The sequence below is a fragment of the Scleropages formosus genome, chromosome 25, assembly GCF_900964775.1.
Source record: "Scleropages formosus chromosome 25, fSclFor1.1, whole genome shotgun sequence".
Lineage (NCBI taxonomy): Eukaryota > Metazoa > Chordata > Actinopteri > Osteoglossiformes > Osteoglossidae > Scleropages > Scleropages formosus.
In genome coordinates, this window is record NC_041830.1 from 16,754,019 (window position 1) to 16,765,774 (window position 11,756).

An 11,756-nucleotide genomic window follows, 5' to 3' on the forward strand; every position below is an offset into this window, starting at 1 on the left:
CGCACACTTGTGGTTCACATTAATTATTGCCTTTTTCATGCAAAACTCAAGTTTCCCTTCCCGGCTACGAGGAATTCCCGATATGTGAGGAATTTCAACTGCGATGGCCTGCCACCGATTTCTTCTCCCGTATATGGAATTAAGCACGGTTTCAGGGGCTGGGCCTGGCCCCTTCCTGTTTATACGCTCCCGCCGCACCCACCGCTCGCCATCTAACCCCCGAGCAGCTCAAGCTGAGCTCTTGCTCCTTCTGTTGAGAGGCACAAAGGGAGCTCTCTCGCCAGATCTTTCAAAGTGCGGGTAGTAAAGAGGTTAGAAGCGCCTCCTTTGCTGTGCCGACACCCTCGGACGTCACGGGTTCAAATCCTAGGTACACAGCCCGCATCGCTCCAGGAAAAAGTAGCCAGCTGTCTAAATGAGTCATTAATTGTAGATGGCTTAATAGAGCGGCTCGTTCTGGAGAGAGGCACCAGGTAAATGAATGAAATGTAAATAGAGAATCAATGACACAAGAGCTCCTGAAAAGATATGAAGAATAAAGAGCAGACGCACAAGGGCAACGGTGCAGACGTTATTTCAGGAAGTCAACAGCTCATAGCAACAGCACAGCACGTACGTAAAAACGAGAAGTTCCGCAAGCGGAGCCTCTGCTCGCGAAGGAGGTGCAGACTGTCGGTGTCGATGCTGTTGATGAAACACAAATTAAAGACACACCGCGGATTACTGGATTAGCCGCCACCGCTGATGGAGAGCGCATCCCGGAGACCCCTTGCGCTGAAAGCTGTCGCTTCCGATCCCAGCCTCCGACGCAGAGTAATACGAGTCAGCAGGGCAGCGCCACCTCCATCAAGTACCGCACCCAAGTCACCCTTCTACTTTACTGGCCAAGCACCCAAACACGACAGGTTCGACAACAAGGCGATCTCCAGGAAAACGAGCCCCAGGCAGCCATCCGGCACACTGCTCCCATTTGCTGTGTAAAGCAATAAATTCAAATGCAAGGCATGAAGCAGTTTCACTGTGTAAAGCATTACCCTGCGCTTTAATATGTCACCTGCATTAATTACCATAGCAACACAGTAAAGGCTTGCTCCTTTAATCACCACGTGAGCCAAAAGTGTTCAGTTTCCGCATTTTGGGAAACTGGCTATGCACTTTCCATTCCAGTCATCCTCGAGTGCAGATGTAATATTGAGAGCTGCCGTCAACACGCGAAGGCCTCCGTGAATAAACGTTCACTGGAAATTCACTGAGAAGCACTGCCAGCTGTCATGTGTTAAAAGACCAAAGACGTAACTAAAAACGAAACGTTTGCGGCACCATCTAGGACGCGCAATAATGAACGCTAGTCGCCCCGGGTAGCGCGCCTCAGACGGTCTGCAGTTTCTTCATGGCTCACATCGGGGACAGGTGGCTGCTATGTCTTGCCACATCTGTGAGCTCCGAAACCTACGAGGACACAGACAACCTTGTTATGATTTATATACGTGATGCCTTTGTCGAAAGTGACTGACAATATTAATCAGCTCAGCAGTGATTTTCCCATTTATGCAGCAGTTCGCTCTAACTGTATCCGTTTAGAGAGAGGATCTTGACCGAGGGCACTACTGAAAGATCGAGGATTCAAACTAGGGCCATTTAAACCGGAAGGTGGTGGTCTTAACCCTAACCCACAGGGCCAGCTGACACAATGCCACGCTCCTTAGCGAAATCCACAGTCAGCAGAACGAGTTGCGTTGCGAAAATAACATTCACGATGGCATTTCCAGTCGCTCCCTGCCCCGTCTCGGAGGCCCTCCGTCACGTTTACATTCTTTCGGCCGACTCCGCGCGGCACAGTCTCCCGCCGCAGGTGGCTCACGAAAGGTTGGGTCCATCCCACAGAAACAGGCCTTTCCCACCGAGCTCCGCAGCAGCACCTTCACCGCCGCTATTGTGTGAAAGAACAATAGGACGGCGGTTGGAGGACAAGTCCAACCTCCATTAGCAGCATCCTCCTTTCAAAAAAAGACACGAACCACAACTGTGAAACACGCATCCTTTCATAACCGTCCTGTTTACACTGAAGATATGCGATAAGAGGAACATTCGCATCAGTGGCAGCGTAGGATCGGCAGAGGCCATGAGAGAACATGAAAAGAAAGCACTTTAGTTATTGTCCCTGCTCAAACGCCTGCCGCTGACCCGACACTATGTGCCAGAGTGCAGCCGGTGAGGGTGTACATGACTAACTGTTTGTAAAGCTGCATCTTCACAGTAGCAGCGATGCTCTGTAGACACAAAACAGGATTTCAAACAGTCACTCGTTCCTTGGGTCTACAGAGGCGCCCCAAAGCCTGGCGCTACTGTGGGCAGACATAACCCCTGCTGGCGAATCAGACACCCTCCCAGAATAAATAAGGTACCGCATTCAATAAATAAATAAATGTCAGCCCTTGCAAGTGTGGCCTCATACTTACTGAGTTTAAATTTTCAATGAATGAATGAACAGATTAAATAAATGGCCACGTTAACTGCGTAAGCACAGCAGCCATCGTCACGCCCTTAAGGGAAAGGTCCGCTCTGTAACGGTATTATTTGGGTCACTAGGTAATGGCATTGCATCCAATTCCGGGATCGCGGAGAGCTTAACGACAATTAACGCGAGTGGCGTGCACGTGAGAGCAGCGCACGTTGTGCTCGCGCGCAGAGCTGGCCTTGCCCATGCAAGCTGCCCAAAATGCTGCAGTGCTCCTCAGAGCCCAGAGTTTCACCTCTGTGAAGGGCGATATCCGTCGTTCACACGTTGTCCTACGAAGAATGTCACACGAGCACACGGACACATTGACATGCATATGCGCACAGAGATACCATTAAATACATATATTAACACACACTCAGCTGTACTTAAAAACAAAAAAAAAAAAAAAAAGAAAAAGTTGAACATCTAAATATAACAGTGTCCTGCTTAGGCAGGAAGGAAAATGTACTTGCCCAGTGATTAGTGAGCTAATTCCTGATAAATCCTCTTAATGAACACAGCTACAGGTAAGTACATTAAAGTGCAAAGCATGCAGGGCTTGTTCATTAATAATAGCAAGTACTTTGCAGGTTCATGATAGCATCGACAAGTCAAAAACTAGCTCGTAAAATTTAATTCACTGAACGGATCTAACATTTGGTTGGTCATTTCCAGTTATTATTTACAGTTTAAAATTTGAGGGAAAAGAAAATTAAAAAAAGGGAGGGGAGAAAGAGACCAGCGGTCATTCTAAGGACCAGCATTACCATTGCAAAATGTATTAATAAGGTCAGCGCATGTACACAGGAGCAGTGAACAATGTTGAAAGTAGAAAAGAAATTAAAGGAGGGTGTTGTCAGCACATGCTCTCAGTTTCACCTCCATCCACACTAATCCCTCCAATCTGTAATTTACCCTCACAATCCCCCCCACAGACACTATCAAAATAATTTCAACTGACCAGATCAAGATACATTTGAGGAACTGCACTAACATTTTCTGAAGTCATTCAGAAAATTAAAATCTAAGCTTTTAACTCAGTCTCCTGAATTTAATTACACACACATATGGTGAGTTTTTTTTTTTTTTTTTTTTTTGCCAGGACTTCTGCCGTGGATAAAGACACGTGGTAAAAGCCACACCTTTGCTATCATTACTTACTCACTGAGCAACGATAGTCACAGCGCAGAGTTGCAGTGGTCCAGACCCTATTACAGAAGCACAGGGACACAGACTAGTCAGGGTACACCCTGGACACAATTCCAGTCCACACAAATTCACTCACTGCTGGCAATTCAGAGTCGTCGGTTTACTTTAAACATATCTTTGGAGCAGGAGAGGAAGACAGAGCATCTGCAGGAAAGCCAGGTCCACTCCAGTCCTCATGAGAGATCATTAAACCATGGATCAGAATGAGAGCCATCTCATTATATTTTCTAAGATCAAATTATCCTAAAAGTTCAAAGCAGGACAGCTGACAGCACAGTGGTAGAAGCTGCTGCCTTTAGATCCAAAGGCTGGCGCTTCAAATCTTACCTACTGCTGTAATACCCTTGGCCAAGGTACTCATCCTAAATCACTCCAGTACAATTACCCAGCTGTATGAATGGGTAAATAACTATAAGTAAGTTAACACTAAGTCACTAAGGAGAAAAGTGTCAGCTAAATGAATAAATGTAAATTGTTTTACCATAATAATAAATGTAAAAATATGAAAAGGTACCTACTGTTTTTTTTTTTCTCTTTTTAAAATGGTATAACCGTATTGACTCCAAAGTGAAAACACCCAACCTCGCACATAGTATAGTACTACGAGAAGCGACCTGCAAACCATAGCCTTGGGGTCATTTTTAACATGCCTCAAATTGCCACTGAAACGTGGTAGATATCAACAGCTCACTTCAGCGCAGAAGTCCATCCGATATCACCGACTGTGACTCGGATCCATTCCATTCTCCCACCAGTCCTGGGTCACTGGTTGCACCGTGTTTTACCCACAGAGCATGGAGGCTTTAAGCGGCTTCAGCAATTAAATGAGGCCTGAGACAGCAGGCACAGCGAGGGCAGCACCTCAACCCAGCACAGATTTCAACAAGCATGTTGACCAAGAGCTACTATGGCACAACATCATTCAAAATCAAAATGTGCACAAACACAAGTAACAGAAGTGCACACCCTCTCCGCGGAACGATGATCAATAAAGAGCAGCAACGCCATAACACCACGGTTTTCATCCGTTCGTGCCTGAAAGGGACTAGAGAGACCCTGCATCCTGGCATGAAGCCCTGGTGTTTTTCTCAAGATCAGGCACGTAACTATTTCGATATCTCGTACGGCAAGAAGTGTGGTAATATTTTGTGTGCACACAAGTCATTACGTAAAAGAGAAAAACGGTTTCCCTTTTATGGAAGGAAGAGAAGGGACGAGTCATTTTTGTGCCCTTGTCCGGTCTAAAGCGAAGGGGTTGTTGACACTTTGCCATCACGCAACCATGCCATCTAATTTCTGCTTTGCAAGCAGACAAACAACCCGTTTGGTAAGATCTTCCAAAAATTGCTGTTTTTTAAAGTCAGGTTTGAACTTGGTGGCAGGAGACCTGTGAGAACAAGGACAACATGAAGTCATGGCATAGTGGATCACACCAGCAAGCTGTCCTTTACAGTCCTTTACACAAAACCAGACTTGTCTTTTTGGTATGGACTTTGTCTTAATTAATACATATTTGGAGCAACACTATAGGCCTATTAATAGATTACTGACAGCACAGAAAACAGTTTTGTTTTATACTAAAAGAAACACCGAAATTCTCATTGTTGAATTTCTTTTTTATTCTTACAAGATTAGAATTGAGTTTTCACAGTAAGAGCAGAGAATATCAGAGTGTTATGATACTATTTGCTGTAAATACAAAAATTAATACCATTCATTTTAATAAGGAGACCAGACAAAGTGAAGGGTATTTCTCCTTTCATTTCAGCAAGAGAATTCCATTTTAACCTGTTTACAGTTTAAGAAATGTGACACCAGATTTTTAGTTTGTATTTATTACATTTAAATTAACTTACACAAAAGATCCAATTGCTTTATGCAGCTTTTTTCCTTTTTATTTATCCAGCCAAAATTTGGTCCACCTTTGAGAAGCATCTCGGAGCAGGAGCTGACTGAGGAACACTGGATGAGGAGCGAAGCAGGAACATTAGCATGGCAGACACCCTCGAGGTGCTGGAAGAACACGCCTTTCGCCTTTCACACCGTCGAGAAAACAGTAATGAGATTAACACAGTATGCCTTTGGAGTGAGCCCCGCAGATCCTCACAGCTGAATCAAATCCTGTTACTTCAGCATTCTCCAAGCACTTTGCCACATTAATTCAGAAAGACACAAGCAGAGAGAAAGTAGCAGTAAACATTCTGTCAGGAGCATCAGCGACCACACCAAAAGCCTGAACAAGAGAAAACTCCAGAGCTGTTCGATGGGAATGTTGAAGGCTCTGTGAGTGCCCAACTCAAGGTCTTGTCCTGACCCAAATGTATGCCGAGGATGGGGTTACACAGCACGAAAACGGCATAAAACCTGTTCGGCTGGATGACGCCCTTCTATAGCACAGGTCATAAGAGAGGGAAACCTTCTAAAAAACCCTCAGCTCTGACCGGCTCAGGTAAAATAAACGCCAAGCCAGTAAGCAGATCACAGTCTCAACAGCTGTGTCACATAGCCATCGGGACATGCAGCACACTGTCAGGATACAACCAACTGAGCATGACTGCTCCTGCCATGACACTGCCACCGCCCCCCAGTACAGGAAACAGGCACGAGTTTCCCCCACCGGAGAAGCTTCGCTTAGCAGCGGCAGAAACACAGGACAGACACTGAAAGGGTCAAGAGCAGCAGCACCACCAAAGAGCATTCACAGCCTGCTGATATGCTGCCCACACATACACAGTGCAAGACTCCCCACAAATTGTAATAAAAAACTTCTTCATATAACCTGCAACGAACTGGCAGGGAGTTCAGGACGCACCCTTGACTGGCCTGCTGTCCCGGGCTTCCTGGGTAGGCTCTTGACCGCCACAATCCTGACAACGTACATACTTCATACAACTAATTTTTATGACTTTATGTATATGGACATTCTGCGAAAAAATTCATGAAATTTCTACAAAGTGGAATTTACCACATAAAAGTTTTGTGAGAGAAAGATCCTTGCTTTATGAAGAAGAAAGTCGCTCCCTGGCTCAGCAGATGACTTCATTTCCTCCATTGCACTTACATTCTCAAATAGAACATTTCAGGCTTCATAAATAGTCTTTCATCTATCAACAAGATGCTCAAACCCATAGAAAGTCAGCAGTAATGCAGATAGAGGTTACATTTCTGTACAAGATCAAGAATGATATAGAAACAGCTCAAATGCCCTTAATTTTACAGTATCTATCAGTTAATAGGAAGATATGACTAACATATTCATGGCTGGCCATGAGCAGAAAGAAAGGAGTCTCCCTCATTCAGTTGCTGTATTGGTCAAGGTTTAGACCTACACAGCTAAAGGAGCCACTATTCCTCCCAGTTCCCCTTTGTCCTGTCATCCTTTGTGCAACAATTCCTTATTAAATACCCAGACACAGACTTAATGCAAATCTCATTTTCCTGAACTGAGAAACCTGAAGGTTTAATCAAATTTGTCTTCACTTTTCACTTGCTAGACCCCTCAAACCAACTGCTGCAAATGAAAGGAGGCCAATTCAATAAATTATTAGAATAAGGTCATAAATTAATGAGTCCAGATCTTACACAGTCACAGTCCCATGCTGATTAAGATTCACCACAAATCCCGGTTCACTGTTGGATCAAAACTATTAGTATTATTTGATCAGCTGAGGTCCTGGCAGATGCCTCTTTTGTTTTATATGATATATACACACACCACAGAACACATCCATTCACTGGGCCACCCAGTCATGACCTTACAGATACCTACATGAACACAGAGGAAGCTGAGACTCTCAGCCTGCAAGTCCCAACATTACTTCCAGAGCATTCAGTATCCCGATTGGAAGTAATACCTTCAGGATGTTGCTTAACTGCATTTTGACATCCTGGCAAAACTCATACGTGTCGACCTTCCTAAAAAACGACTCACTTGAGTTCAGGAATCCCAACTTACCCCTCCGAGAGCCAGGCGGCTTGCGTGGCATACAAGTGACAGGCAGATCCAGGCCGCCCTCACCGGGTGCCCGGTAACCTGAGAGCTCGCGGACAATACCGTCACAGACGCATCTACAGCCTTCGCACGAGACAGAGAAGTACCACAAAAAATAAGATCAACAACCGGCAAAGCAGCACGTTACTTACTTGAAGAGCAGCGCGTAAGCGAACGACACTGTAGGAAGTGATTTGGGAGTACCCTTGTGAAAGCCTTTTGCCTTACACCGAGAATGACTCAGCTCCCCACCAGCTCTACTTCAGCTAGCATGGAGGGGTAAACATTTCCAAATATGGAGAAACTTGAGGTGATTGGGGCAAAATCAACTTTAATACTTTTTTTCCGTTCAAATATTTCTACACGTTTGCCTGCCAGGGTCACAGAGAAGCCAAATATTCATATGGCACGTTCAGGGAACTGGAAAGCAAACGACACAAAAGTATTCGCCTGCATAACGTATGGCCTTGCGGACATGAAACGAGCCAACGCCCACATGTTGCTCTTGACCTTCTCTCAGACCGGCATTATATCATGACGCTCTAGAAGTCGCCACCCACTTGACTCGAAACTCCCGCTCAAATGAAGATACATGTCAATCCTGCTTCAAAAGCATGAAGCTAAAACAAAACCGGAGCCATCTGACAAAACGAGACATTTCTCGTGGCACAATTTTAGCGTATAATACATCCCTGGTGTGCGTACGTGTCTGGGAAGGGTAGCGCCGTCTATTCCAGCACAGGGCATCGAACCTCAAAATGATCTCGGCACCGTTTTCCCCTGAAGATACCGCATCCCATTTACATCCTTATCCATGTGTAAGAATTTTAAAAAATCATTCCAGATGCAGAAATGGCAATAATGGTAAAACCGAAGTCTCCCGTTACATCACTCTGATTAACAGCATGCGCAGACATGCACTAAGCAACTACTGTAAACACTGTAATCCAGTGGCGGACATCCAACGGTTCCTCAGAGGCCGTTTCGTTTTTTCCAAGACAAGACAAGCTGTTCTCTTGGTTGATTCTGCAGAGTATTTAATCTGCAATCTTGGTTACCATTTATTTTAACTCTCACTGTAAAACTAAAGATATTTTTCATCAGTTTCTTTGACGTGGAAAGCATGGTAAACACTGCAAGCAGACAGGTGTGCAAACATTTTGAATATGTCCAAAAAAAAAAAAAAAAACCCATTAACCAAGATTCAACAACCAATGACAATGTCACCGATTCAGAGAAATGTGAAAAAGACCAAATGGTGGAGGAGCTGAGAGCGGAAAGGCTTTAGCCAGACTAGAGCTCCACCAAAGAAGAAGACAACTCACGCAATAACTATGCTTCCACTGCAAGGTGTCACTGAGTTACTACTACCCACTTGTAGTTATGTAAATGCATTTAACTAAAAAAGTGCCCAGCGCTCAGCAATGCTAGCCAGGGAACTGCACGGGTGAGCCTTTAATGCTCCGTGCGCCGTTTCCCACGCCCCCCCACCCCGCTCTCCCTGTGCCTTTCTTAAGAGTAAGTTCCCAAAATCAAAACTGACCTTTCTGCTCAGAGAGACTGCAAGCCTGAAAATGATGTTAAGTTAAATGAAGCAGCGATTCCCTTCGGAGCTTCGGCGGAGAGCAGGATGAATTTCACCTCACTACCAGCTCCAACTACCCCGGGATCAAATAACGACAACTGCCGAATGACTGCAACCATATCTGAATGCCTGCCACGCTCAGGCACAAGAGCAAAGGTAAAATACGATCTGATGCTTTGACAAACTGAGTTAAATCCAAACTCTTCATCTACCTGAGGGGAGGGGAGGGGAGTGGAGGGGGATAAATAAATAAAAAACGGCTTTCTAAACTAGAGCTCCAAGACTCGAACGTACCTCTCGCGTAACAGGAGCACTTCCACACGTTCAGGTGTTTCAAGGATCTGGGCGGCATGTCTAGGCAAGTCAACAGAGCTGCTCTCAGTACGATAAAATCCCACGTTAGTCAAGCTGTTCCACCAACACGTAACACAATCACGCATTAGCTCTGTAAATATTGTCTTTAGCGTTTCATCAAGTCGCGTCATGAAGACACGAGTTATCCGTGTACTGCACATTCGGCGCTACCCCGTTTTCGGCAGTTCGCGCCAAGATCCAACCTAAAGTTGCCTTTACAAGGAGCTGCTCTCTGGTTTTAGGCTCATGAAGAAGGGTTGAAGTAGGTGGTACAGCGGTTACTTAGAGCCGCTGCCCGCACAAAGGCCCCGGGATCATATCACTACTCCCGCTGTAAATCCCTTGGTCAAGGTACTAACCCCGAACCAATACAGTACAGCGTATATTAACCAGGTGTATAGATGGGCAGATCATAGGCCCACTGGAGCTGCTGCCTTTGGACCCAAAAGTCACAGGTTCGCATCCCATCGCTGACTCGGTTACCTGCAAGCAAGGTGGTATGTACCCTGAATTGCTCCAGTAAAAATTACCCAGCTGTATAAATGGGTAAGATTGAGTCGCTTTGGGGAAAAGTGTCAGCTAGCAGTAAATGATTAAATATAAACGTAAGCGAGTATCTCACTCGCACAGAGTCCCGAATATGGCAACACAAAACAGCGAGCAGCCGAACACAAAGCTGCGTAACTGACCACCATGTGCACAGAGGAGCTACAAGAAGCGCTGAGCAGAACCAGAGGACGCGTCACACTCAGCGAGTCACGTGTCCACTGTGTCCACAAGCACTTTTTACCACACAGGACAGGTCAAAGTGTGACGCGTATAAATACCTTTAGCTTCCACCTAAGCGTCATTCATTGTCTGAGGGAGATTTTTCATCAACATATTCCCTACTAATGCTTTATTTTATCAACATCAAGTCGGGACACGAAGGACACGTGTGACATGATGATCAAAGGAGGCTGTCACTGTGTTTAAACGAACCTAAGATCAACTACTAACTAACTAACTAACGAAAGCACGTAAAGAAGAATCTTTAAGGACTTTGGGGACGTGTTCACTTCAGTTTGCAATAAATCGTTTTAAATAAATCACGAGAACAATGACCGTTTTGTTTGGAACCAAATCCAGCCGTCACCCAGTAAAAATAACTGCTTAGTTAATGCATAATTTACGAGGCTGCAGCAGTAGAGGAATGCGCGGCATGAACGTGCCACTTATAAGTCTTAGTTACGGCGGCGAAGAAGAAGAAGAAGAAGTCCGCGCGTCGCGAGAGCTTCTCGCGCTTCCTGCGCATTTGGAGCAGTAACTTTCGAGAAGAACTTGTTCTGCTCGCGACAAACGCGCGCTCGTCTCGTCCCTTTGCTGGGAGCGGCACGAGAAACGGGCTCGCGGACAAACAGAGTGACTCTTCGAGGAAACGCGGAGGCGCTGCGGGCTCCTCACTTCCTGCGGGTCCGACCGGGGCGCGAGAGCGACAAACACTGACTCGCGGGCACTCAGCGAGCAGCACGTATCGCATCCCATACCACTATACCATAGCATAGCATAGCATAGCATAGCATACCACGACGCTCGTCGCACGTCGCACATTCTGCGATTAAAGCTCCCAAGGCGGTCCCCGGATCCCCTAAACCGTCCCCGCGCGCGGCCCGCGCCCTTCGCTTCGGCGGGGGTGTCGCCGTAGAACCGACACACGGCCGGCGGCGCGCGAGCGACGTGCGGCGACAAGACCGGCGGGACATGAGCCGCAGACCGGCCGTGATAACCCACTTCTCCCTCCCCCCACCGCCCCCCGTTCGGCTTACCTCCGCTTTCTAACAATCAATGACTTTCGAATCCCGCAAAAAAGTGAAACAACTGCCCCCCCCGCCAAAGTGGGAGCCGCAGGCAGTGACGTCACAGGTCCGAATTCCAGCCGAAGTTGCCCATGTATGGCAGTGCGCGTGGCGTCGGCCGCCTTCCTCGCTCGTGGGGAGCGTGTGAAGCTCTTTCAACATTAAGTTACTGAATTGTACTAACGCGAGCTGAGTAACAAACTATCTAACGGTCAGATCGCTTGGATTCAGCAGCCATCGGGGCTGAAAATGAATGAAATAATAAGAAGGGCTTTGTTTATG

At 46.2% G+C, this 11,756-nt stretch overlaps 1 protein-coding gene across 5 annotated transcripts in view; it reads right to left on the bottom strand.

Annotated features, from left to right (window-relative positions):
• lpp (LIM domain containing preferred translocation partner in lipoma) overlaps positions 1 to 11,535 on the bottom strand; it is a 74,194-nt gene extending 62,659 nt beyond the window's left edge. For 2 of the 5 annotated variants that reach the window (XM_029249237.1, XM_029249243.1), the window contains exon 1: positions 11,445 to 11,535. The gene's annotated coding sequence lies outside the window, so the exon portion shown is untranslated. Of the gene's footprint in view, positions 1 to 7,852; positions 7,919 to 9,579; positions 9,723 to 11,203; positions 11,373 to 11,444 lie in introns of those variants that run through there. The other 3 variants (XM_029249241.1, XM_029249240.1, XM_029249238.1) reach the window with 3 other exon arrangements.
• Between the last annotated feature and the right edge of the window lie 221 nt (positions 11,536 to 11,756).